The sequence below is a fragment of the Triturus cristatus genome, chromosome 7 (genome assembly GCF_964204655.1).
Source record: "Triturus cristatus chromosome 7, aTriCri1.1, whole genome shotgun sequence".
NCBI classification, from domain to species: Eukaryota; Metazoa; Chordata; class Amphibia; order Caudata; family Salamandridae; genus Triturus; species Triturus cristatus.
Genome location: NC_140590.1, coordinates 156,737,821 through 156,763,903, shown reverse-complemented (window position 1 = coordinate 156,763,903; position 26,083 = coordinate 156,737,821). Strand labels below are relative to the sequence as shown.

The 26,083-nt window shown below is 44.6% G+C and overlaps 1 long non-coding RNA gene across 1 annotated transcript in view; it reads left to right on the top strand.

Moving 5' to 3' along the window:
- The first annotated feature begins 7,317 nt into the window (after window positions 1-7,317).
- The window catches only part of LOC146809093 (uncharacterized), a 52,139-nt gene continuing 33,373 nt past the window's right edge, over window positions 7,318-26,083 (top strand). Inside the window, exon 1 of the long non-coding RNA XR_014966322.1 lies at window positions 7,318-7,903. This is a non-coding gene — a long non-coding RNA (uncharacterized LOC146809093). The remainder of the gene's footprint in view (window positions 7,904-26,083) is intronic.

Here is a 26,083-nt window from a genome sequence, read left to right as displayed (position 1 = left end):
GTACCAGCTGTTGGAGATTAACGTTCTAACAGGCCTGACAAAGCTCTTTAAAAGCTGCATCAAGGACGCCATTCTCCCAGAGGTTAAAATCTCCAAGGATCAATAGCTTGGAGTGAGAGTGTGATAAATTATATATTGCATCAATCAATTCCAGATAAGCCTGAGCACCTGGTGGTCTATAGCAAAGTAGGCCTGTGCATAAGACACCACTCGTGTCTTTGAGTGAGAACCCCAATGATTCAACCCCCGGGATGTCCTCTATGCAAAGTTGAGTAGTATTCCAGATGTCTTTATAGATAAATCCTCCCCCTCTCCCATCCCACCTGGGTTTATGGCAGATTTTATAACCTGGGGGACAGGCAAAGCCAAGCTCAACATCTCTGTCTGCTCGTGCCCAACTTTCTGTAAGAAACAGGACATCGAGTTTATAGTCATCTAATAGTATATAAACCTCCATAAAATGTTTAGTCAAAAATCTGACATTGATCAATCCACAATTAAGAGTCCCTAATGTTACTTTCTTAAGGAGATTCGTACCGATTTCCGTGCCGCTGTCATTAATCGTGATCCTGTCCCTCCGAATACCAAGCTGGGTAAGCTCATCTCTAGAATAGACCAAGCGAGAAGCAGTGGGGGCAGCATGGCTGGTGCTGTGTGCGTCCAGAGCGTGGACGGGCGCAGACGGGCTCGCCTTCGGCATGCCGTTGGCGCACGCGCTGCGTGCTTGCACCGCCTCCATTAAATAGGGAGGTGCAGGTCAACAACTAGAACGCTACCCAAGATGCTCATCTCTAGAATAGACCAAGCGAGGAGCAGTGGGGGCAGCATGGCTGGTGCTGCGTGTGTCCAGAGCGCGGACTGGCGCAGACGGGCTCGCCTTCGGCGTGCCGATGGCGTGCGCGCTGCGCGCTTGCACCGCCTCCATTAAATAGGTAGGTGCAGGTCAAGAACTAGAACGCTACCCAAAATGGCAGTGCTCCGGTGACTCGCTCTTACAGACGAGTACACCAGCACATCAAGGGAGCGAGGAGGAAAGTGACTGTGTGCAGTAAAAAGAAGTAAGTGGTGCCAATAGTTAAAAATATTTTCTTTTTAAAAAATGGTCTTAAAAACAAACAATGCCCTGCTAATAAAAATAAACAACATCAGTTTCACTATCAGAGTCTCATTTTGTCTATCGCAATGAACGCGCTGCGGGTAATCTTATGGCTAACCGCGCGCTTGCACCACCTCCATTAAATAGGGAGGTGCAGGTCAACAACTAGAACGCTACCCAAGATGGCAGTGCTCCGGTGACTCGCTCTTACAGACGAGTGCACCAGCACATCAAGGGAGCGAGGAGGAAAGTGACTGTGTGCAGTAAAAACAAGTAAGTGGTGCCAATAGTTAAAAATATTTTCTTTTTTAAAAATAGTCTTAAAAACACACAATGCCCTGCTAATAAAAATAAACAACATCAATTTCACTATCAGAGTCTCGTTTTGTCTATCGCAATGAACGCGCTGCGGGTAATCTTATGGTGTGGTGCTGTTGAACGAGAGATTATAGGATCCGCAAAAGCATACCTTTGACTTGAGCGTAAGCTGCTGACATGCATCATCCAAAGCGCTAAGCGTTCGTTGGCACACCAACACTGGCAAAAGCATCTAAAGAGTTTGTTACAAAATCATGCACTAGCAAAGCCATCCAACAGGCTTTAATGTTCGCTGTCTGCACAATTACTCGGATTTTATTGGCTCTCTAATTGCTTTGTACTGAGTACTTGGGGGCATATCATCAAGGCGCTGCGATAAAATTATCGCCTCTTTAGAGTCCGTTTTCGGGAGAAAAGTGGTGATAATTTTATCGCATTATCAGCAAGGTCACGCTATCGCGTGAATCCTTGCCTTAGCACCCTTTCCCTCAACGCCCAGCTTTGCTTCTTTAATGAGATGCAAAGTGGGCGTTCCGCTCAAAAATAACGTGATAAATGTCGCTAACCAACATTTCTCCTATCAACAAACCATCCGCTAACTTGCATGGCGATAAGAAAAGTAGCGCTGACCGCGCTTATCGCTACTTTTCTTACGCCTGCTTTCAGTCCGACTTAGCCATTATATCCAATGGAAGGTGGATATAATGGCTAAGTCTGCCCTGCCCTATCAACAACGTATCACCAATCGATGTGCGATTATCGATGGATTTCCAGCGATAATCGCACATTTGGCAGCTAACTCTGGAATTTTTATCGCTTTGGAGATAAGCGTTGCTGATAGCACGCTATCTCCGCGATAAAATCCAGCGATAGCCGGCGATAATTATCGCCGGTACTTGCTGATATGCCCCCTGATTTCATTGAAAACTGAATGAAGACAAGCAAGCTGGGGCTGAATCCTATTACAAATTCAAACTGGTCTGCGCTCACCCACCAATCCGGTTAACAAACAAAATCTATACTTAGCATAGTGTGCTGCCCCACTGGTATTGTGCTTCTTCTGTCATTGCCTCCAGATATATAATACGAGTGACATTAAACCTACAACCAGCCAGGACTATAGGCTTTGTCAATGGTTGTAAGTTGCATAAGATAAATAAGAACAAATGAAGCATTTTCATTATTATATACAATGAAAACATAGGTGGTTCAGAGATGTCTTACAGGTGGGAAACACTTAGAGGGCCTGTTTCCGTTGGTTGTATGCGCTTGACTTGAGGGTCATTTTGCAAATAGACCAGTTTGAGGATTGGGCACATTTTTGATTTGATTCTAATATTTTCTTCACACTTGTGCTTCAAAATGCTATGGGCCTGATTCACAGAATTAACTTAAGACAAAATCCTAAACTTAGTACCATTTTGGTATTCACAGAATGCACTTACTACTTCTGGTATTCACAGAATGAACTTACTACTTTTGGTATTCACAGAATGGATTTACGACTACTAACTTTACGTCCGCACTCGGGCCGGAATTTCCGGCCCGGAGGCGGAGTTTCCGGCCCGGAGGCGGAGCTTCCGGCCCGGAGGCAGGGCTTCCGGGCCGGAGGCGGGGCTTCCGGGCCGGAGGCGGAGCTTCCGGACCAGAGGTGGGGATTCCGGCCAGTGGCGGAGATTCAGCATGGTCAAAATCTCCGCCTCCGGCCCGGAAGCCCCGCCTCCGAGCCGGAAGCTCCGCCTCCAGGCCGGAAGCTCCGCCTCCGGGCCGGAAATTCCGTCCCGAGTGCGGACGTAAAGTTAGTAGTCGTAAATCCATTCTGTGAATACCAAAAGTAGTAAGTTTATTCTGTGAATCGCAAAAGTAGTAAGTTCATTCTGTGAATCCCAGAAGTAGTAAGTGCATTCTGTGAATACCAAAATGGTACTAAGTTTAGGATTTTGTCTTAAGTTTGTTCTGTGAATCGGGCCCTATATTTGGATCCCCCTTTTTCTCAACAATTTGCAGTAAATATGTGGTGTAAAACCCACCATTTGAATAATTTTTTTTCAAAATGTTCTTCCGTAACCTTCCATTTGCAGTTTGAGTTCGCTCCCTTATTACATTAGGGTACAACATTTTTCACCTCACCACATTCAAAACCCACCAGCCGCCACTGACGCTGCTTGTATTTCAGAATGATCTCCCTACGTTTAATATTCTCCCCCAATTAGGAGTCACTCTCCAGCTGCGTTCCTGCCTCCTACACTGCCTTTGAAGCTCCTTCAGCTCCTCAGAGAACCAAAGGGCAGAAGTTTTCTTCCTACCCTTAGGGCAGGCTCTGGCCAGAGAGGCTATATCCTCATTGGCTGACCTCACCCATTTGTTAAAATTCTCTGCTAGTAAGCCTGGACCCTTAAGATATTTCTCTTTGAATTTAAACTGTGCCTCTGAGAACCAGCTGTTAGTAGGTGCCCAACATACTTTCCGCCACATGTCCCTCGTGTGCTCAAAACCTTACCAGACTGTGGTCCGACCAACTTAACTGCATGCAATCGCCAACAGTCATCACCTCTTGATTGAAAAAGATCCCATCCAAATTGAGTCTACCTTTATGAGTCACGGTATGGACCTGGTTGCGAAGGCCAAAACTGTGCATGAGGTCAAGTAGAGCTATAGTATCACGGTCATTCTCTTCTTCCAAATAAAAATGTAACTCCCCCAGAATGCTGATAACGCCACAGGAGATAAAAGGGTTCAAGTACTTGATGCCAGTTCATAATGAACTGCTTTTTGGGACCAGTCGGATGATAGGTCAGACTGCCTGCCAAAATCACAGAATGTTTATTTTTAATTTTGAAGTGCCCCACCTCACAACCTTCGCCACCGGTGTTGATGTGCTCTAGCGTGCAACTCAACTGCTACCTAAAAATAATGGCCAAGCCTCCACCCCTTAGAACACTCACATCCAGTCTCACTACTGCAAAACCTGGTGGTATAGCAACCGCAAAGTCTGGGCCAGAGTCCTTCTTGGCCCATGTTTCCGTAACAAACAGGCAATCTAACTGCTCTGTCCCAATCAACTTGCTAATTTCTAGACTGTGTTTGATAACGGAGTGGGAGTTAACTAACACACAACATAGGACCTCTTCTGTCCTTGCTCCCCCCAATATGCTCTTCCCCATAGTTCCTGGGGGGTTGTCTCCAGCACGACCACCGCCTCCCTAACTTTACACCTCTCAGCAGTCCAATTGCACAATGAACAACTCCACTGTTCTGCCATCCCATGATCTAACACTACCCCTCCTCCACACCTCACCTTCTGCTTCAGATTCATAAGTGTCACCCTCGTATAACTAAGCATGTGTTTAGCTGTACTCGAACCGGCAGCATTCCTGGCCCCTGATCCCATCCAGGCACGAAGAAACACAGGTGAGCTTGCCTTAGGCACGCCTTCAGTGTGTCCACACATCAGCTTGTTTAAATCCATGAGGCTGGCACATACAGCAAGAGGGAGCATCAAACAACTAGAACGCTTCCTTCTGCAGAATGTAATGGTGTGGTCACAGAGATGGCCACCAGAGGAAAACAGAGGCACCAAAAGAAGAGATAAAACTGCCTGTAACAGGCCCTAATCCAATGCAACTCCCAAAAATGCCATTTAGAAGTCAATATCACCATAAATATAAAAATATAAATAATCTCACGTAACACCAGCACCTTTGTAACCACATGACTGCTTATGCAAGGGTCCTCCTGTGTCTAGCCTGTATCTGGCAGTACACACTGACCAGTTCTATATAAATCCTCCTCTAGCTCCAGGGTCAATTCCCGTCTATTCTGTGTAAATACCCCACCAAAAATAAAACAATGTTTAATAACTGAATTTGGAAAAAAATATATTTGGAGAAAATGCAAACTGTAATGGTAATAGAACGCGTACATTATACCAATACCATCAGGTGCAGGATTTACCTGGCACATCTGAGTTGTGCACCTCAGAATGTGGAATAACGCAACAGGATCACATGTCTTTCCCTGTTACGAGGTTAAAGATTCTGATCTTGCTGCATTTTTCCCTTGCAAATTCCACCAGATTTTTACTGGCAAAATTTGCACCGCATAAACATGTGCGAAAGTAGTAATTAACCCAACAGTTAAAGTACAGATTTGGGTGCATACTCACATTTGCATCCGTAAGCAGGACTCCTGTGGCAACAGAACTTGAGCCATATGTACAAATCTTTTTTTGGAGGTCGCAGTCTTGGCAATTTTGAAATGTACCAAAGTCAAATCGTGAGTCAGTTACTTGTAACCGAATGGCAATTTGGAAGAGGAGTGTTTAGGGCGTGCCTTCGAAATACCAAAATGCAGTGGTATGCAGCAATGTTTTGCGACCGAATTACAGTCACAAAACATTAATCGTTTGCTGACTACTGAAAGGCAGTGGTAATCATTCGCAAATAGTCAAGGGTCCACATGGGAATCTTTCCACTTTGAGAATGTTAAACAAAATCTTTTTCAAGAACAGCCAGTGGTCTCAAGGACCACTGCCTATTATTTTATTTTTTGTTTTTGAAACGTATCCCGTTTTCTTTAATAAAATACAATGCCAGACATGGTGGTCTGTTGACCCCTGCAGGCTGCCATTCCTGTGATGGCCATCATTTTTGATGGGTTTCAAACTGTGACCTACTTGATTAATGTTCATGAGGTAGATCGATTTGTGACCACTACGATCACTAATTAAAAGTTCTAAGGTTTTCTCTACTTTAGAAATTGCAATTTCCTAATTGTGATTCGGTAAGAATTGCAATTTGGAAATTTGGGAAATTCCTAATTCTTGTACATCTGGCCCATGGTTCAAAATACTCTGCTGGCTGCACAGATGCAGAGGTCATTGCATGATGGGCTTTTCTGGAGCAGACCACAGCAGGCACTTGTTTCATGCCCATGTAGTGGATAACGTGAACTTATTTCACCCACTATCATTCTTAGTTCTGCTTTATTTTCAGAGGGCACTGCTCGGAAACAGTGAGCAAGGTTTGCCTCAGATAGAACACGCGTCACAAGGACCATCTAACGCACATCACGCATGCGCGGTTGGTCCTCAGACAGCCACAAGTGGATGAGTACAGGACTGGGGGCCATCTTCGTCCCTGTGTAATGTTTTCATTCGCGTCCAGCGGGATTGCGGATTTACACAATGTAGTTTTACACCTTTGAAAGTTCCAAGCAGAACATCAGTTAAACTGCCTGGGGCGGAGGAGAAGGTAAAGGCCCTAATTACATATACATTCACGGATCAGTTCTGTAAATGTAAACCTCACAACCGTCAAAAGTCCCTGTTGTGAGTGACTTGTGCGTTTTTCCAGATTCCACAGCAGGTGTTTCCAGCCACGTGCACCCCAGGACCCTAAAGGCTGTGCACAGGAGCGATCTAACCCCTATGAACAGGATGTAAACAGAGTCCTTTTACAGGGCCCTGCATGCACCATATTCTCATCAGAGTATTAAACACACAGACAGGACCTTCACACCATGTATGCAGCACAGATCCAGGGTGTCTGTAACTGTACATTTAGCACAGAGAGAGGCTATCTACGCCGGTGACGTCAGCACTTCCAGTCAGACTAGCCCTGCCAGGGTGTCCGTGTCCGACACACACAGGAGATTGACCGGTGAGGCTCGCCTGTATGTGCTTCAGAGACAGTGGACGGTAGGGGTGAAGGAATGCAGATAGTGCTGGCCTCGAGGTAGTGGGGGAGGTGCAGTTCCGGTCGTGGTAGGGGTAGATCATGGTAATTGTGGTTGATGTAGTGACGTATTTCCACCAGGGTGCGCCAGTCTGAGATATACAATGCCCTCTGCACGGTGCCCCCTCCCCTATAGGAAGAATGCCTCCATGTCACCAGCACTGACAGTCAAAGGAGGCGTTTACCTCCAGCCTGGTCCTGTCTAACCAGTACCGTGGCATGCCTCCTTCGAGCATTCCTCCTCACAGTAGGCGAGATGTAGCGTACATTCTGGGGGTGGGATCTGTAGACACTGGTTGAGCCTCATTCCTTGGTGAGCTGCTCACATTCACACAGGAGAAGAGGAGGCAGCCACAGCTTGGTGTGCTCACACAGGCTAGAGGCTAGGACCACCAGAGCCCCTGCAAGGATGAGCAGCCAGGGGCCACCTAAGAGTGGCCCACAGCAGGGGCTACCCGACTATCCACCACCTGCGTACAGCAATGAGCCCACGCCAGTCTGCCCTTTGCCACCGCCCTATGCGGTAGCCGTCAACCCTGCGTATTACCCGCCATCCTACCCTCAGTACTCCAGAAACTACCCGCAGTACACTGTAAGCTACATCAATGGCCAGAACACAGTGGTGACCACCCAGCCAGTGGTGACGCCGGCTACGAGACTGCTCCATCCACAATCCCACATGGCGTACTCCATATTCAACCTGCTCTTCTGCTGCCCGCTCATCGGAATCGCAGCTTTGGTCTACTCAATAAAGGTAGGTGTTCAAGGGAGAGTTTCTTTATTGCCCAGGGAGGGCTTCACCGAAGGGCCTGGGGTACCAGCAATGCACCCTATGACCCTTGATGACAACCCAAGGCGTACCCCTAGCCACTCCGTTCCTCTCTGCAGCCTCCTACTTCTTGCAAAGGGAGAGCAATGGCTGAAAAATACATAAAGATGTGTTTTTAACAGGCATGTTTATTTTCTGTCTGCCACCTTCCTGCTCATTGAAACAAGGGGTACTAAGAGCGATGCCAGGTGTATCTGCCAGCCACTGGTAGCAATTGTCACAATTTGCTGGTAAACTTGACACCCATGTGCTTCTGTATTGGCATGGCATGAGAGGTGCAACATGAGAGATGTTTGGAGACCTCAGCCATGAAACACTCGAATATCCAAGGTCATCAAACGTAAAGCTCTCTATGTGTTGGTGTCTCAGGGGGGGAATCTGTGTCAGGTTGAGGGTTCACACTGGAATAGCTGAACTGGTGCTGGAGTCTCAGAGGGCACCAGACAGCGGGTGTTGTGTCTGTACTGGAGTACCATGGTCCGATGTGAACCAAGATGGGGCTGCGTGGTGCTGGGACAACAAGAACACTGCTAAACAGTAGCTAGATTTCACAGGACTCTGCAGCACAAGTCTGCTTGAGCCTTTTTCTATATCTGCCTCCACACAGCTTTGTTTATCTGTAGAAGTCATGTCAGCACAACACACTCAGCACTAAAGACCAAGAGGCGATGCCGTTCATCAGTGGACTCCGTGCAGCACTCTGCTGACAGCCCCTGGAGTGCCCACTCTAGCAGACCCAACCCCACTTTAGAGGTTGTTATTCCGCAATGCCGCCCCGACCCGTAAAAAACCTCCAACAGATAAAGCTTGTAGGTCACTTTTGTTAAAGGCATCTCTGCCAGTCACGAAGAGTTCTCTAGATGGAACTGATGGTTCTCCGCCAAGGGATGGGGGCGGGACCTCCACTGCAGGGGCGTAATACAGGCCCCCGCAGCACCCGCGCTCCAGGGGGCACCCTCCGCACAGCACTCGGTCTGCAGAGCCCCTGAATGAGCCCGGAGGGGGCCCCTCCATGTGCCTTGCAGGGAGGCCCCCTCGAGTTTCGTTACGCCAGTGCTCAGCTGGTCCACTAACTTCTGAACATGGTCCTAAGTAAGTGCTCAAAAAACAAACCTTGATAAATGTATCACCAGAAACACAACATAAGCCACTGGAGCGTGACTCAGGAAAGCCTTTTTCCAGTGTATCAAGTTGATACAGAGCGACCACGTTGCTCTATGAAGCGGACGTGCTTTCTCCTCTAGAGTTGTAGGAGCAGGCTGCTGTTTCATTTTTAATCTGCTCCATTCTTGACCACTTTTCCTATAACACCGACTCAGAGACCACAGCACACCTGGCAGGACCTCATGTTATCAACAGAACCCTGGATTACTGAATCTAAGCTCAGAACCCCCTCGGAGTGACCTCCCGCTCACAGAAAGACTCCCCCTGCCGCCTGCCTTTTAGCTCAGAAATCATTTTCGTGTAAACAGCCGCCGCTGTTTTTGGCCACGTCCACACTCCTGCAATGTTGGAAAGTGAAACTACAAGTGCGAAAATTCAATGTGCTGCTGTTGGTTAAGACCTAAGGTGTCACGCATGACGCGGGTCAGTTGTGCAGGGCAGCAGCTCGCCTGCCTGGCAATGATTCAGAGCTGCCTCACATCACAGAGTCTCAGGGCCGGATTCACAGACGCAAACTGAGAGGAAAGTCTAACTTTACGACTTTCGTTATTCACAAAGGGCATTTACGAGCAGTAAAGCTAGACCTTTGTCTCAGTTAAACTTAAGTTTTGGTCTTAAGTTTAACTTTTTGGTCTCAGTTAAACTTAAGACCAAAACTTAAGTTTAGCTGAGACAAAAGTCTAAATCACTAGTTAAATGCCCTTTGTGAATACCGAAAGTCGTAAAGTTAGACTTTCGCCTCAGTTTGCCTTTGTGAATCGGACGCTCAGTTCCTTGCAGTGCGAGTGACTCCTTCCATTCTCGTCCCGGTGTGTGCCATGAGAAAAAGAATGGATCAAGATGAGCATGGCACATTGATGTATAGGTGCCAATGTTGGCAGAATCAGGATACATCAATAGGACAACTTCTAATATTTGACATTTCTTCTGTGTGACATTGCTGAGGCCCATTGAACCCTTATGTATAAAGCAGTGAGTATGCCAGATGCCACCAGGGAGTGTGTCTGTACTGGCCGTGTCTTCTGTAACTGACAACTTTAATCAGTCCGGTTATGATGGTGGTCATTCTTGACATATTTCAGGTACTCAGTCCCCTGCTGTAATGCTTGCAATGCATGTTGGAAGTTATTCTATATATGTAGTGGACATACCGGGCACAGTGATGACCAGACCTATAGTATTAACTGGACACGGATCATATTCATAATTGTTGACACTTTTACAAGCTCATCCCTTCAGGTATCTGAGGCCTCAGCCTGTGAGATTGTTGTCTTTCTGCTCCACCCATGCTCTCACTCCCCCATTCATGTACCCTTACAATAACTCATTCATCCAGTTTTCCAGCCAGTCACTTATCAGACATTCATTCAGCTCTCACCTTTAGATCAATCTGTTCATGCTGTGACTCACCTATTAGGTATCCTTGTACTCATCACGCATCCAGCCACTGACTCCTCCCCTCTCCACTCATTAACCCTACCATAGAATCGCACAAATAAACATGTCAATCAACAACCACACACATAAACATGTCAATCAACAACCATGGACATAAACATGTCAATCAACAACCACACACATAAAAATGTCAATCAACAAGAACATAAGCATGTCAATCAACAACCATGGACATAAACATGTCAATCAACAACCACACACATAAACATGTCAATCAACAAGAACATAAACATGTCAATCAACAACCATGAACATAAACATGTCAATCAACAACCACACACAAAAACATGTCAATCAACAAGAACATAAACATGTCAATCAACAACCATGAACATAAACATGTCAATCAACAACCACACACAAAAACATGTCAATCAACAAGAACATAAACATGTCAATCAACAACCATGGACATAAACATGTCAACAACCACACACATAAACATGTCAATCAACAAGAACATAAACATGTCAATCAACAACCACGGACATGAACATGTCAATAAGCAACCACGAATATAAACATGTCAATCAATAAAGAAAAACTTTCACTTAGAAATAGTAAGACCTGTTGGCTTTGCCAGTGTTTGATACCTTTCTTGTGCACGTGTTCTCACGACCCAATTATTTGTAACCGAAAGCAGAGAGGGGAGCCTGAAACGTACAGAGTAATGGAACAGCGTTTTTAATGAGCAAAGAAGAGGGTGTAGTTTGGAATTTGAATGTATACAAGAGGGAAAAATACGATATTTAACCTATGCAATGTAACATGAGCACAGGAAGGTTTCCGATCAGATCCAGCGTTCAGAGCATAGATTGGTTTATATTGAATCTTCAGAGGGATTCAGCAGTGAGTTAGGAAATAATGCGCATCTATGGAGTGGACGGGATACTCCTCACGATTGTGATGGACCCTGCATCCTCCAAACCCTAATAACCCCTCAGGCTGGACTGGTGCTTCCAAAACTATACATTGAAATTGCTTATATGTGGAAATCAGTTATTGAACAACTTTCACTCTCAAGAAAATTCATTATTGAAAGACTGAACTACCTACTTGTGGAAATGTATTTGTTACTGTAGTGTTACATATTCTAAAAGCAATATTTATCTATGAACTCACCGTCCCAATTTATTTGTTTACATTTTCTCCATACGTCATCATGATCAAAATAAGTTTATTTAATAAATGTTGAATTCTTATTTACAGTTTGAGTGTTCGTAGTGTGTGCATGTCCATGGGCTTGGAATTTTATAAAATATCTACTTGCGCAAGGAATTTGATCTTATGAAATCTGCTTTTCCCATAAAAGCTTAACTTACTATTTGAGGCCATGCAGTGAGGGGAGAGTTATGGAGCGTGCTCATTCTATCTGTGCTCTGGTAGCCTCTGCGATTATGCCAGAGCTCATAATATATCAGGGTTTGGATTCTAGAAAGACTCTGATCTTGCTATATTTCTGCAGATGTAGATACAGGATTTGGAAATATATTGAGAAACTGTAGTTCCAGGGCTGCAATGCCCTCTGAGTCTATACAAGACCACACTCTAACATACTCAAGGGTATATGTAGGAAGATGGCTCTATATATAGTGTACTAAAATGTAATACACTGTGCAGAGACTCCAGTGAATCCCCGATAGGTAAGCAGAGGTAAAATCAGACAATTGTAATGCTCTCTTGTGGTAGAGTAGGTGAGCAGGTAGGTTTATCAGAGGGTAGTGCTAGGCATTTGTTGTACTCTCAGAGGCAATAAATGAGACACACACTCAAGAATAAATCCAAGACCACTTTGGAAAAATCACTGTATTTTTATAGATATTGTTAGAAATTAAGAACTTCATTCAACAGTGAATAAATGCTTTGTATATCAATTGCAGTTCGAAATATGACTGCTTAGAGGGTTTAAGCAAACAGCGGTGAACACTTACCATTGTGATCAATGGAAAGAAGCAATAGTTAGCATTGAATATAACGGTTGCGAACAACTCAAAACATTTACTGTCGCAGTCAATGGAAAGGAGGCATAGGGTCAATGGCAGAGGACCAGAAACACATTTACAGTCGTGGTCAATGAAAGCAGCACTCCACCAGCCACGGCCCGTATAGGGCGTGCCACCAGGCGGTGACGTGGGGCATTTTACAACCCCTCACCCTGCCCCTCCCCCGCCCCACATCACCGTCCGGTGGCACGCCCTATACGGGCCGTGGCTGCACTCTACCACGGAGTTTTAGGTGACAACTGTCACTCAGACTTCAAGGGAAGTTCTACTCTGGAAGAGTAAGAGTCTTTGGAGTTCCAGGGCTCGGGCTCAGTAGGCAGTTCTGGTTTACTTGTTTCGGAGTCATCGAAGGTGGTGGGATGCAGAATTGCTTGTCACCGGTGGTGGGCAGCTACAGTTGTGGTGTGGGGCAGACCGTTGCGGTGCGGCGCTGTCCATCGCGGTCGGGCGGTAGTGTCCAAGTTGCTGCTTTCATGCAGTCGATGCCACCAGAAAGTGGGTGCAGGCTCACTGGAGAGGGGCTGTTTCCAGCATCGGTCGCAGGTACTGTGACGAGCCCTCTTACTGGTGGAGGCACTGAAGGGGGTCGGTTACCAGACTGATGACCAACAAGCCTTGGCTGCTATAACTTTCATTGTTGTGGTTAATCGCGTCAACACGGTCCGTGCTGGTCTTCACCACATGGAGATCTTTACCAGTGGTGTGCTGGGGACTAGTGGCACTAGTCCAAAGGGAGGTTCTCGCAATTTTTTAAAAGCTGGTGGGACTCCGGGGTTCTTAGAGGCTGTGCTGTTTCATGCTGAGAGGGCAGACCACAATTGTCGAATCCTTTAGAAGCAGGCATGGTTTAGCACAAATTTCTCTGCAGCAGGGCTCAGTTCTTGGATCAGCAGCACGTCTTCTTCAGTTTCTTCTTTTCGTTCGTAGAATCTGAAGTCAAGATATCAGGGAGCCACCAAAATACTAAATTTATGAGCATTGAGGGAGAGACAGGTAGCAGCCAATGGGCTGGTTACTTGTAGGGTGTCTTCACCGTCTATATGCTAATCCCATATGGGGAAGTGGGCTTATCCCTGACCCTGATAGGCTATCTTCCTCATTTTCAAGATGGTGGAAAGTGAAAAGTGGAGATCACTTCGCCTGCCCTGCCTTATGTGTGGTGCACGCTGGAGGTATGCTCCCTCTTGGTTTAACTAATTTACCAGCCTTTCCTCCTGCCAAAAGTGAAGCAGAAAAGGAGTCTTGGCCTCCCCCACTATCTGGAGGTACCTGGGTGGGATTTAAATGGTGGCATTGCCTTTTGAGCGTCCTGCCCAGGAAGGCCATCCTGTCCTGGGGGAGGGGTGAAGCACCTCTGTCCAAAGCAGGCTTTGTCTTCGTCCTCTTAGAGCGCTGGCTCTCACCCCATGAGATCATAAACATGTCAAGTGGTGACAGATTGACGAAAACCAGTCAGGAACCACACCTGCGCTTATTAGGTTTTTACTGGAGCCTCTGAAAGGGTGAATCTATTAACAAATACATCACTGGCATCAGTGAGAATATATTAAGACAAGATGTTTGGTACCAAACATCTTAGAAATCAGTGAAGCCTTCATGGACCTAGGAAACTTGTGTTGACAAGTATCCAGCCCATGTACTCTTTATGGCTTCCCTGTTCACTTACAACATCCCAGAAGAGATTGGACATTGTAGGGGCATATTTGCTCATGCAGATATTTATTTTATTTATTTGTAGAGTTTTATATATCGCAAACGTAAACCGAAGGGATCAGAGCACTTCACAGTGTTTACATAGTAGTAATTATGTGGTTTATATAAAACATATTGGAGTAGACATACAGGCAAAGAGGCAATATAAGAAAAACATTTAATGGAGTTAGGATCAGTAGCTGTTACATTATTGAGGTAGACATAGCTTATAAATAGATATTGTTTAAGTAACACATACTAGCAGCACATTTTGGGGTAGGCATAAAGACATAATTGCTGTACATAAGCGAAATATCTAAGGCACTTTTTTAAGGTAGAGACACCTTATATATATATATAGATATTGTTTTAACAGCGCAGGTATCAGTACCTATTTGGGTAGGGATAAAGACATAATGACAGTACGCACGCAAAATATATGAAGGCATTAGGATCAGTAGCTGATACATTATTGAGGCATAAGAGCATAGCTATATATGTTTTTAACAATGCATAGATACATTTGTGCAGGGGTACCCAAGTAGTAAATAAACATACATAGGACAAATTAGGATCAGTAGCACATTATTGAGGTAGAAATAACATATATATATAAATATATATATGGATGTAATATATATATTTAAATTTATATATTTAAATTACCTACTGGCGGTCACCAGTAGGTAGTTATAGTTAGGATCAAGTTTCCATAGGAAGAGCCTTTTTTGTTTTGCTTATAACTTTGGCGTCGTTTGATGAATATTCATGAAATTTTCCAACCTAATTCTTTGTTTATATCAGCTCCTATGTTGAAAATTTGTGGGTGATTCGTCAAGGAGGGGCCGAGAAAAAAGGGGGGTCCCAAAACGTTTTTTCTCCATGCAGCTTCCATAGGAAACTTTAGACAAGGCTACAGGTCGAACGGGTGAACGGAATTACCCACATTTGGCAGGGAGAAGGGTCTTGGTCTAGAAAGCACGCTTTTGTTTATTTGGTGTAAATCCATTCAGTAGTTTTAGAGAAATATCAACATTTACAGGTATTGATATTTGGGAATTCTGTCATCTGATTGGCTGAGGCGTTACGAGTACGAGCTTGCTGGTTATTGGCTGCGAACAGTTGCAACTAGGAAGTGTTGGCAGCCATTTTGTGATTCCGTTGAAGCGAGTAAGGGGAAAAAAGGGCAAAAAAAGTAGGAAAGAGGAGGGTAGGAGCGCTGTGAGCTCTGTGGGGGGTACAGGGAGTGTGAAGCGCAGTATTCACCCCTACCAGTGTGAAAGTGCTGTTTTGCCCAGAGTGAGATGGTGCTGAAGTGAGGTGCCGGTAAACTCGGGGATGAAACCATGTGCCTAAACTGTGAGCTGATTTCTGTAAACTGATATGCTCTGGGTGCTGTAGCATAGCTGTGCAAGTGGTGTTAGTATGCGTTTAGATGATAGCGGGAGTGGGAAGCAAAGTACTCACTCCTACCGGTCTGAAGACTCGGGGATCAAACCGTGAGCCTAAGCCGTGAGCTGATTGCTGTAAAGTGATGTGCTGTGGGCGCTGTAGGATACTGGCCGCTATAGCATACCTGTGTAAGTAGTGTTAGTATGCATTTATGCTATACAGCAAGTGGGAAGCGAACTACTCACCCCTACCGGTGTGAAGACTCAAATACTGTGTTTTTGCAAGCAGGAATAAAGAAATGATCGTGAATAATATAATGCAGAATGTTGCAATGCCACAGAAGACAAATGGTGAAATCAGGTGTGTCTAAGAAAGTGGCTGTGCGTAATAAAGCGATGGAGTCTGCAAGTTATATAAAAAGTGTCTTTATTTAAGTGCCATAAATGGACCCACTGGAGCAAGAGCTAAGGCATCCAGCTGAGGCAAACTCCAACCGCTTCTGCTGTATTCAAACCTAAGCTCCTGCATCAGTGAATTCCACATGACATGTTACAGTTCCCTGTGACATAAACAGTACCTATTAGACATGAATGACTCTAAATTCGATAATGAAAATAAAGGTAGGATAGGATTACCATATGTATCCTTTAAGAAAACAAACAAACAAACAAAATATTCCAAAATGTAATCATCAAACTTCTTAGGTGCCCTGGTACTTCTTTTTTGTAACACAAAATTATCAACAGCAGAACAGTCAGCAATCTCTTCTACAGTAGATTCAATCTGGTGCGTGTCAGAATTGGTAACAGTTCTACTCACATCGGAACTTTGAGGAGGAACACAAACATTGCGTTTCTCAGAAGAACATTCGGTACCCTTCTCGTCAAACCATACATTATTGTCTTCAGCCCTTTCAAAAAACATTCTTGTGCAAGAGCTAAGACATCGAGCTGAGGCAAACTCCAACCGCTTCTGCTATATTCAAACCTAAGTTGCTGCATCAGTGAATCGCACATTACACGTTACAGTTCCATGTGACATAAACAATAGCTATTAGACATGAATGAGTAAATTCTATAATGAAAATTAAGGTAGGAAACGATTACCAGACTGTGCCAACTAGTCCATAAACAATGTCGTGTTTTTTGATCTTGATCGCCAGCTTGTGAACAGAGGCTGAGGATGAGCAAATTTGTGTGAAAGGGCTTCGTGGATAACAGGCAGGCAGAGAGACATGTGCACAAAGAATATACATGGTTTCAAAATGGATGTCAGGTTTAGGCTAATTTAGCAAGTAAATAGCGTATTTGCATAAGCCATACATCACCCATCCCTGATTAGGCTGTAGACGTAAGGGGCAATAATGAAAACAGAGTTCAAATGCCTGAGTATACTTAGAAAGTTGTTAAATGAAAATAGTTTAAATGAAGTGTATTAAAAAAATTTATAGGAAAAAGTAAAAAAAGTTGGAAAAAATCAATCCAAGGATACTGTGAATTTCTTACAAGTCTTGGAGATTGCAGTCCGGAAGTTCTTCAGCGGCTTGAGATGCGTAATGTTCCAAGAGGTGATTGTTGTCATCGTGTGAGAAAAGCGAAGCGATCCAATTAATATCCTTGAAGGGACAGTAATGTTCCTCGAATGTTGGAGCGGCAATTTGAATTGGCAGGCAATCTGCGATGTTGTCAAAGGTCGCACGTTGCAGGAGATCTTTCACGGCTGCGCAGGAATCCCATTCCGCCAGGATGCCTTTTTGCGTTGCATCCGCCATTGCTCCACTGCCCGAACAATCAAGTTCATGGTTTTCAAGATACTCCATTACCTGCTGGATATTGGGAGCGATTGTTGGGATGTTGGCAAGGCATCTATCTATTCGCCAGTCGAATGGGCAAGTTTTGCAATAAAAAGATGGTTGCACGCAGATTGCATATGTGTAAATAAATGTCATGTTGTAGCTGGCTCCGATAATAGATAGAGGCAGGCAGCCGAAAAGTTGTTCCATTTTGTCACGGTATAGATGTAGCTTCGCCTAGAGGCGTATTCTGTCGGACATGATTGTTACCACAGGGAGTTCAGCCATTTTTTACAAGGAAAAATAGTAGTAGGATGGCCGCAAACAGAGCGAGAATTATGGGCACTGTTCCTGTTATTCCAGAGATGATCGAATGTATGAAGTCTGGTATTATACCAAAAACAGCCTGTGACAAGGCCGGAGGAGATAGTGTTAAAAAAATGTGCCAGATCTTGAGTGTCAGATGTGTTGAAAATTGTGTAACAATTCACAAAGTGTAATAGGAGGTTCGTATTTAAAAGGGACTGTATTTTACTTGAAGTTCATGCTATATGCAGTCGATAAATTTCTTTCAGTTTGCTCAGTTTAATGAAATCTGTTTTCAAAGTAGGTATTGAAGGCCAAGTTGAACTGTGGGAGTTACTTTGTGTGGGTGGGAATAGACATTGCCACAGGAAGTTACTCGGTTTGAAACAGTAAGGACATACGGTATGCCAGCTCACATTCCGTAGCAGTCCATGTTATTAAGAACCAGATAACTGCTGTTAGAAAGCTATGTGAATGTTGGTCTGATTGTGGGAGTTGGCGTGCTTTTAAGAAAGCATGCAAGATTGGGGGCTGTAAGCTTAGAAGCGTCGTGCAGTTGGACATTCTTGCATAGTAATGAATGACTGCCATTGTGCCATTGTGGTAGCACCTTTCACCTGTGAGAAAAACTTCTGTATCCTCTTTAAGACAATGATATGTAAATGGGAGAAACCACTGATCGTGAATAAATGCGCTAACTTATATTATCACACACAACATGACAAACATGTACACCTAGCAGACACAACAACACTACGTACAGTGGGAACCGTGGCTGGCCATGTACACAACGCAAACGTGGCATGGCTCCTCTGCCACAGAATGCAGAATGTGGGGAGAGATGGGAGCAAAGTATGTGCGAAGGTGGCAAGTGATTCTCGATTATCAAAGTATACAATGCAAAGTGTTGAGGGGATGTGCCGGAGAGACTTGAGTATGCAGAGCACAGACATGTACATGTCAACATACACTGATGGTTTATTGAGTGAAGTGGACAGTGGATGCAACCATGATAGTACAGTCAGTAGGGAAGATTACGAAAACATAGTGCGTACGTGCCCCCTCACCCCAAATCTTTAGCATAGTGGGCTGGCTCGACGTACGCAAGGCTAGCGTGGGGGTATGAATAAATGGCACGTTTCTCTGGGAGTGGTTCTCTTCCGGAATGGCGAACGTGTCTGCTAGGTCTGCGCAGCTTACACCGCCACGAGGCTGACACCGTTAGTGAAGGTGGGTGCGTTAATGATGCTCTCAGCCTGCTGGTACCCAGAAACCGTCATGGCCGCTGCGACACACAAATGCCCCACAGTTCACCTTTTGACACCATCGCATGTGAAAGAGGGCCCACCACGTGCCGGCAGAAGCTTCTGGGCCGAGGTCTGCGAGCTGGGAAGGCTTCTGAGATCAACGCTGGCTACTGTGACACAGGCACACAGCACCCAGCCTGAGGCCCAGCACCGTGGAGTGCTCTTTATACTACTAACACAGTAGTCCAAAATGTGCCAACAGTGGAACGGTGTCTTGATTCCACAACGGACGATGTTAGAACTGCATCTGAGAGTGGAGATGAAGGTACTGTGTTTGACCAGGTGCAACCAACTCTAGGTCCCAACAGTGGAACGGTGTCTTGATCCCACAATGGACGATGTTAGAACTACATCTGAGAGTGGAGATGAAGGTACTCTCTTCGACCAGGTGCAACCAACTCATACCTTACGGCTACCATGCTGAGACGCGACTGTTTCTTTGGAGGATAAACATTTTTTTGCCTTCAATTGCCTATTTCGCCATCTTTCATATGTACCATCATTATGAGTATATGAAGGTCTGCCTTATATATACTTCACTATATTAACAATACAAAAGACGAACAAAGATCAGAAGGATTATATCTATCACTCTTGGATACTTTATGTACTTTGGAAATAGCCCTGACGAAGTTCCTGCAAGGAACGAAACGCGTTGGCTGTACGTCGTTCGTGTTACATTCATCAGAATTAAAAAGAAAGAAACATCACATTGATTGGACTATTTGATTTAATGTGTTCAATCCCAATGAGTGCACCTTCCACCTTTGGATCTATGCTTTGATTTACTTTACATCTTTGGACGACAGATGTAGGAAGTGTTTTTTGCACCAAAGTCTTTGATTATTAACAACACGTGTTCTGGTTGAGCTGGACCTTGGTCGGTCGTTCTGTCTTTGTTTGCAAAACTCTATGTCCCAACAGTGGAACAGTATCTTGATCCCATAATGGACAATGTCCAATATTACCTGCTGCTTGGTTTTCACAGAACTCCCTCCGTTGAGGTGCATCACACTTTGTGCTTCCGTAGCTAACTGCTGCACATTATTATTGGGATTGGATGACGGCAGTCGATGGTCTACACCGCGGTACAGAAGGCCCGAACAGTGAAACAGGGTCTTGATTCTATGATTGAGGATGTCAGAAGTTAAAGTCTGTGATTATTTCAGTGTACCCCCTCCAATCAGGTGCAACCAACTCCGTGCTTCCGAATCCAACGGCAGGTAGCTGTGAGACGTTAATGACCACTGCCTGTGGCCTACACTGTGGTCAGCAGGGCTCACAATTCAGATGGAGTGGTGATTGTTAAATTACGGAATTCAGTAGGCAACGAACTACAACGTCTATTGAAATATACACAATATCCTTTTAGTATACTTGCTTGAAGAACTTTTTTTAGATGAGTTATAGGTTTAGTACAATGACCAAATTATTCTTGGTAGTGGAAAAGAACACTGAATAACAGTCTACACTGTGGACAGCAGAGATCGCAATTCGAATTGTTCTGATTTATTTATTGCAGAGTTTTTTGTAAGTTATGTTGTTGTATTTTGTGAAGAGTAAGTGAGAAAAAGTATTCATGGATGTCTGTGCTGACTACTGCCTTCAATTTACACTGCAGGCAGCAGTGTTCACAATTCAGATCGAGTCGCTATTGTAGATGACGCAGTCCTGTAGGCAAAAGACATTGCTCCAGTGCGCTCTGTCCGCACTACGCATACGCATCATCACAGGCTCCGCATACGCTTTTTGTTGCTTCGTGTACTGCAAACAGGACAGCTCAAGTCAACGCCACGTGGCTGTGGGCCCTTGCTGACCGCTCTCTCTGGCCTACACTATAGACAGCAGTATTCACAATTCCAATCGAGTTGCTATTGCAGATGATGCAGTCCTGTAGGCAACAGACTTTGCTCCTAGCACGGCTCGCTCGCAGCACGGATCATCGCTGGCTGTACACATGCTGAATGCTTTTGATGTGGCTATCTGAGTGCACTAGAACTGATGGACCCTTTATGATACAATCTTTTTGTGTATTATTTCAGATCTACTGCCTGTATCTCAGTATACCACAAGTTATGGTTCTTTCACGATAGAATCTTTTGTGTATTATTTCACATCTACTGTCCCTACCTTACTGCAGCACAAACTATTGACCCTTTTATTATTTAATCTCTGTGTGTGATCCAATGATTACTGTTCTAGTTGATGCTAGCAGCAACCATTCCGTGAGGGCTGGTTTACACTCACTCCACACGCATTCAGCACAGACGTCACTGGATATGTGACCCTGGTAATAAAAAGGAGTCGAGCGCACGTGCCCGTACTCACTTCCACTATCTATCTGTGTCCGTGTGTTCATTATCTATGCATGATACTGACCCTGGGCCGTACCACATTACATTGTGCTGCGGACAGCGTATGCAACCATGTTACCTCTGGCAGTGGGAAAAAGTTTGGTTATGTAACTTTTAGGTGCATGGCTATCACAGGTGCAAGGCTACTTTACAGACCATGAATATTGATGAAGATGATGGTTGCATGTTTTGTGTAGTGTAAGACATGTGTACATAGCAAAACGTTTTCAAAAAAGCTCTCTAAGCAGAAGAGGTGTGTCATATCAAATGCTGTAGAGAGAATAACTAAAATGGGTGGCGTTCTCCAACTGCTACAATGGGAAATGTTATGAACTAATCAAATGCTTTTTTTTAAGGTCACATGGCAATTGCGCACTCAGCGCGCAAGGAGACCGCACCCGACGCGATTTTGAGAAAATATATTTACCATAATATAAGTTTATTACAGTTAGAAATATATAAATGTTTAAAATATTTTAGATTATCGCTTGCTCTCATATACACTTTAAAGTTATTTAGATATGGTTTTGAGACATAAAGAAACTAGCACACTGTCAGCATTTAGGACGTATTTCTTAAAAGAAAGGCAAAAATGATTCCAACTGTTTACAGCAATCAATAAATGGTTGACCGCCCATGTTTAAGAGTGTGTCGTACTGCGCTATGAAGCCCCGCTGGGTGGAGTCGATGCTACTTAAGATATTACATAAATAAATAAATATAAGGGGGCTGTTAACTTTGTTATTCTGTTCAGAGGTGGGGGTCTGTCCTTTAAGTGAAGACCCAATAAGAGATGGCAGCTAACACTTGTTTGAAGATGCGACCCCTTTCACTGGACCTATTTACCTCTCTTATCACAAGAGCTGGGCCCCGCTGTCCCCAAACTAACCCCTCCAGCCACCTTTTCATATCTCTTATCCGTCACCAGCAGCCTCCGCCCAGGCGAGGGACATTAAACCTCTGTTTGCACAGTTGGGCCGAGTGTCTGGTGTCAAATGACGGCTGGTTATACAGGGGCTCATTCACAGGGCCTCAGCACCTGCTTTGAAGAGAAGTGAGTCAAACACGCCTGCATCCTGCAGCCAGCCAGCCGAACATGGTTCGAGTCACTGCGTGCCGAGCTGGAGGCAGCCGCTGCACTACAGAGTAAAACTTTTGGCGCGCATGCGCACAATGTAAAGCATTTCGCGCATGCGAGAGTCTGGACAGGTCAGGCAAAAGAAAGTGCGAATGCAGGCACCCAATCATATGAAAGGGGGTGTGGTGGTGGTCAGAGAAGTCACAGACTTTCGGAGGGAACAGGGGGAGGCAGGGGAACAAAAGAGTTGCGGAAGTAAAGGGGCTGATAGCCATGGAAGGATAAAATTAACGTCATGGTAGTAAGGAGGCGGGATTAATACACCGGCAACCAATGAGAATGCAGCATTTCAGATTTGAGCCAATCAAAAGCATGGGCAAAAAGTGGGAGGAGCTTCCCCCACAATACTGTATACAGCATCTCTCGCTGCCTAGGCGAAACCTAAAAATGAGGGCCTGGCGTATCCGGCGCAACACCACACCTCTATGACGTAACACAGGGCCTGGCAGCGTGCACTCGTCGCATATGGAATGCGCAGCCAGCGCGACCCCATATGTATATGATGTAACGCGCGGCTTGGTACCGCGCACCCGTCGCATACCAAACTAGCAGCTGGCGCGACCTCATACGTATATGATTTTAGGCGGGACGCAGTGCCACAAACCCGTCAGATACGAAATGCGCATCCTTTACGAGTTTAGCAATATGGCAGATAGGATTCGCGTGCTGATGGAGCTTGGTACACTACCAGTACGGGACTCATGTTTTCTAAAAAAAAAAAGATGTACATACTTTTTTGGGAAGATATGAAACATTACATCATTTTTAAAATAAAAAAAGGATAATAGAGTTCCTAAATATTACAAAAAAAATATAGGTTTTATAAATATTAAAATGTGAAATTAACATTTAGAAAACCTTCGAAATTCACTGAAAAAACCATAGGTTTAACAGACGTTATAGTTAGGAATTAGCATTTAAAAAACCTTTGAAATTCACTAAAAAAACCATAGGTTTCAGGGACATTATAGTTAGTTGTGCATTTGACTCATATAAAACCAGAGAAATTCGCCCGTTATAGTAAGTTGAGCTAACTCTAACTCGCGTGCCCGCAATGCACTGGTGATGACGTCACATATTACATCACTCATGACATGGTCAGTGAATCCACTCCTGTGATATTTGCTTTATTCCACTTGGTCAAAATCTCATTATGAGCTTTCCAACATAAATTGAGAATAAATGTAGAAAAAAGAAATAAAAAGACTGTCGAACAGAAAAATAAAAAATAAAGCAAACCCCTTTCCCTGTGCTCATTCTATCTCTATCATCTCCCACAGAGTTTAAAAACCAGCCAATCCTCACTCAGACACAAGAGGTCCCCCAAGAGGGGGTTCTTCCCAGCGATAACTAACCTAGGTGAGCATGGAGCTCCTCATCGTGGTTGAGGCCACCAGGGTACTTGCTTCTTAAACTAATGAAGTAATCCGACTCCGTTCGTCTCAACTTCCTTTCTCTAGCTCCCCCTCTTGTGTGACCTGGAATCCTGTCAATGCCAAAAAAGGAAATTTTTAGAAGATATGTTGGCAACATTCCCATGTATTAGTTCACTGTGTTTGGCCAGCGTGTATGTCATATCCTTATTCCTGACAGCACAGGGATGTTCAAGAATCCTCTTTTTCACAGGGAAAGTCGTGCTGCCCACATACTTGAGACCACACACACATGTCAAAACATACATCACATAATCGCTATTGCAATTCATGAATTTATGTATCTTGGATGTCCTGCCTATGGGGAGTGAGTATGTTTTGATATTGGTACTGTTCGCACATGCCTTGCATCTCCCAAACTAGAAAAACCCTGGGAGTTCCTGCAACCAGGATACTGTTTGATTTGGGCATTTATCCAAATGGCTATGAACCAAGATGTCTCTCAAGGAGCTACACTGACTTACCAGTTTGCCGATAATCAAATCAGATCTGACTAAGTGCCAGTGCTTCCTCACTATACTATGGATAGGTTTGGACTCATTGTTGAAAGTAGTTATCAGTCTTACTTCATGTTTCTTGCACTCTTTGGGTTTAGGCGTAAGAAGACTATTCCTGTCCACACTGGAAGCTTTTCCAATGGCTGCCCTGATAGTTCTTCTGGCTTAGCCCCTAGCTCTAAACCGGCCAGCCATGATGTTCCCCTCTGCCGTATAGGCTTCCCTTGTGCTGCAATTTCTCTTTGACCTTAGGAGTTGCCCGTAGGGGATGCCCCTTTTCAGATTCTTAGGGTGGGAACTCTGGGCATGCAGAATGTTGTTGCCCGCAGTTTCTTTACTATACAATTTAGTGGTAATCACCTCATCTTTGAACTCAATTTGTACATCGAAAAACTCAATGGTATAACTATAGGTCCTACTTGTGAATCTTAAATTCAAATCATTGTTGGCTATACTAGCCAGGAAATCATCCAATGATTCCTGTGGTCCGTCCCAGATGAGAAATATGTCATCTATGTAACGAGCCCACAGGATCAGATGCCCAAGCCACTCTTCATTCCTCTCATTCCAAATGTGCTCTGCCTCCCACCACCCCATGAACATGCAGGCGTAGCTAGGAGCAAAGCAACTCCCCATCGCAGTCCCAGTAACTTGTTTATACAATTGATCTTCAAATAGAAAAAAGTTATTTTCCAAGCAGAAGTGCAACATTTCAATTAAAATCATGGAATGACCATACATAGCTAATGAAAAAGTACTTGCATGCTTCAAGGCCCATATATATATATATCCAAGAAACATCACTTCATTACAAAGTAACCGGATGACACAGCGGAGACGTCACGTCAGTCAAGTTATTTTATTGGCAACAGGTGTGGCATGACGCGTTTTGGCATAGTTTTGCCTTTATCAAATGCTGTGAATGTTTGGAGTTTGCCTCCTCCCTCTTTTTAAACATATTGGAATACTCCCATTGGTGAGAGTTCAGCTGGCCCCGATTTTTCATTGGAGTGTTCCTGTAGTTTTGGATGACGAACTACAGTTCCCAGCAGGCAACAACACTGGGTGAGTATCTCCTGTGGGGCATAGATGTTGTCACTTTGGACGCTGAAATTTCTTTTGTAAAAAGAGTTAGTGTCAGTTTGTCAGTCCCAATAAATTCTCTGCCACAGACTTCAACTGGGTCCCCAGACGCCCTGCCACATTCCAAGGCAGATGCAGAGCTGTGAAACGCTAATACAATGACCCCGTTTCTCCGTGAAGTCACGGACTGCACCTCGCAGCAGTACCTTGCATGTCCTGGTCACGGCGGTCAAAAGACTTTCCACTTCCATGGATTTCCTTCAGTTTCATACCAATGATGCCTTTGACAACTTGCAGGGCGGGCCTTCTTCCGTGCCACTGGTAAGCACGTAATACATTCAAGAATGATCACTTCATTACAAAGTAACCAGAGGACAGAGCGGGACATCAGTAAAGTCCGTTTATTGGCAACAGGTGTGGCATGATGCGTTTCGGCGTAGTTTTGCCTTTATCAAACGCCGTGAATGTTGGGAGTTTGCCTCCTCC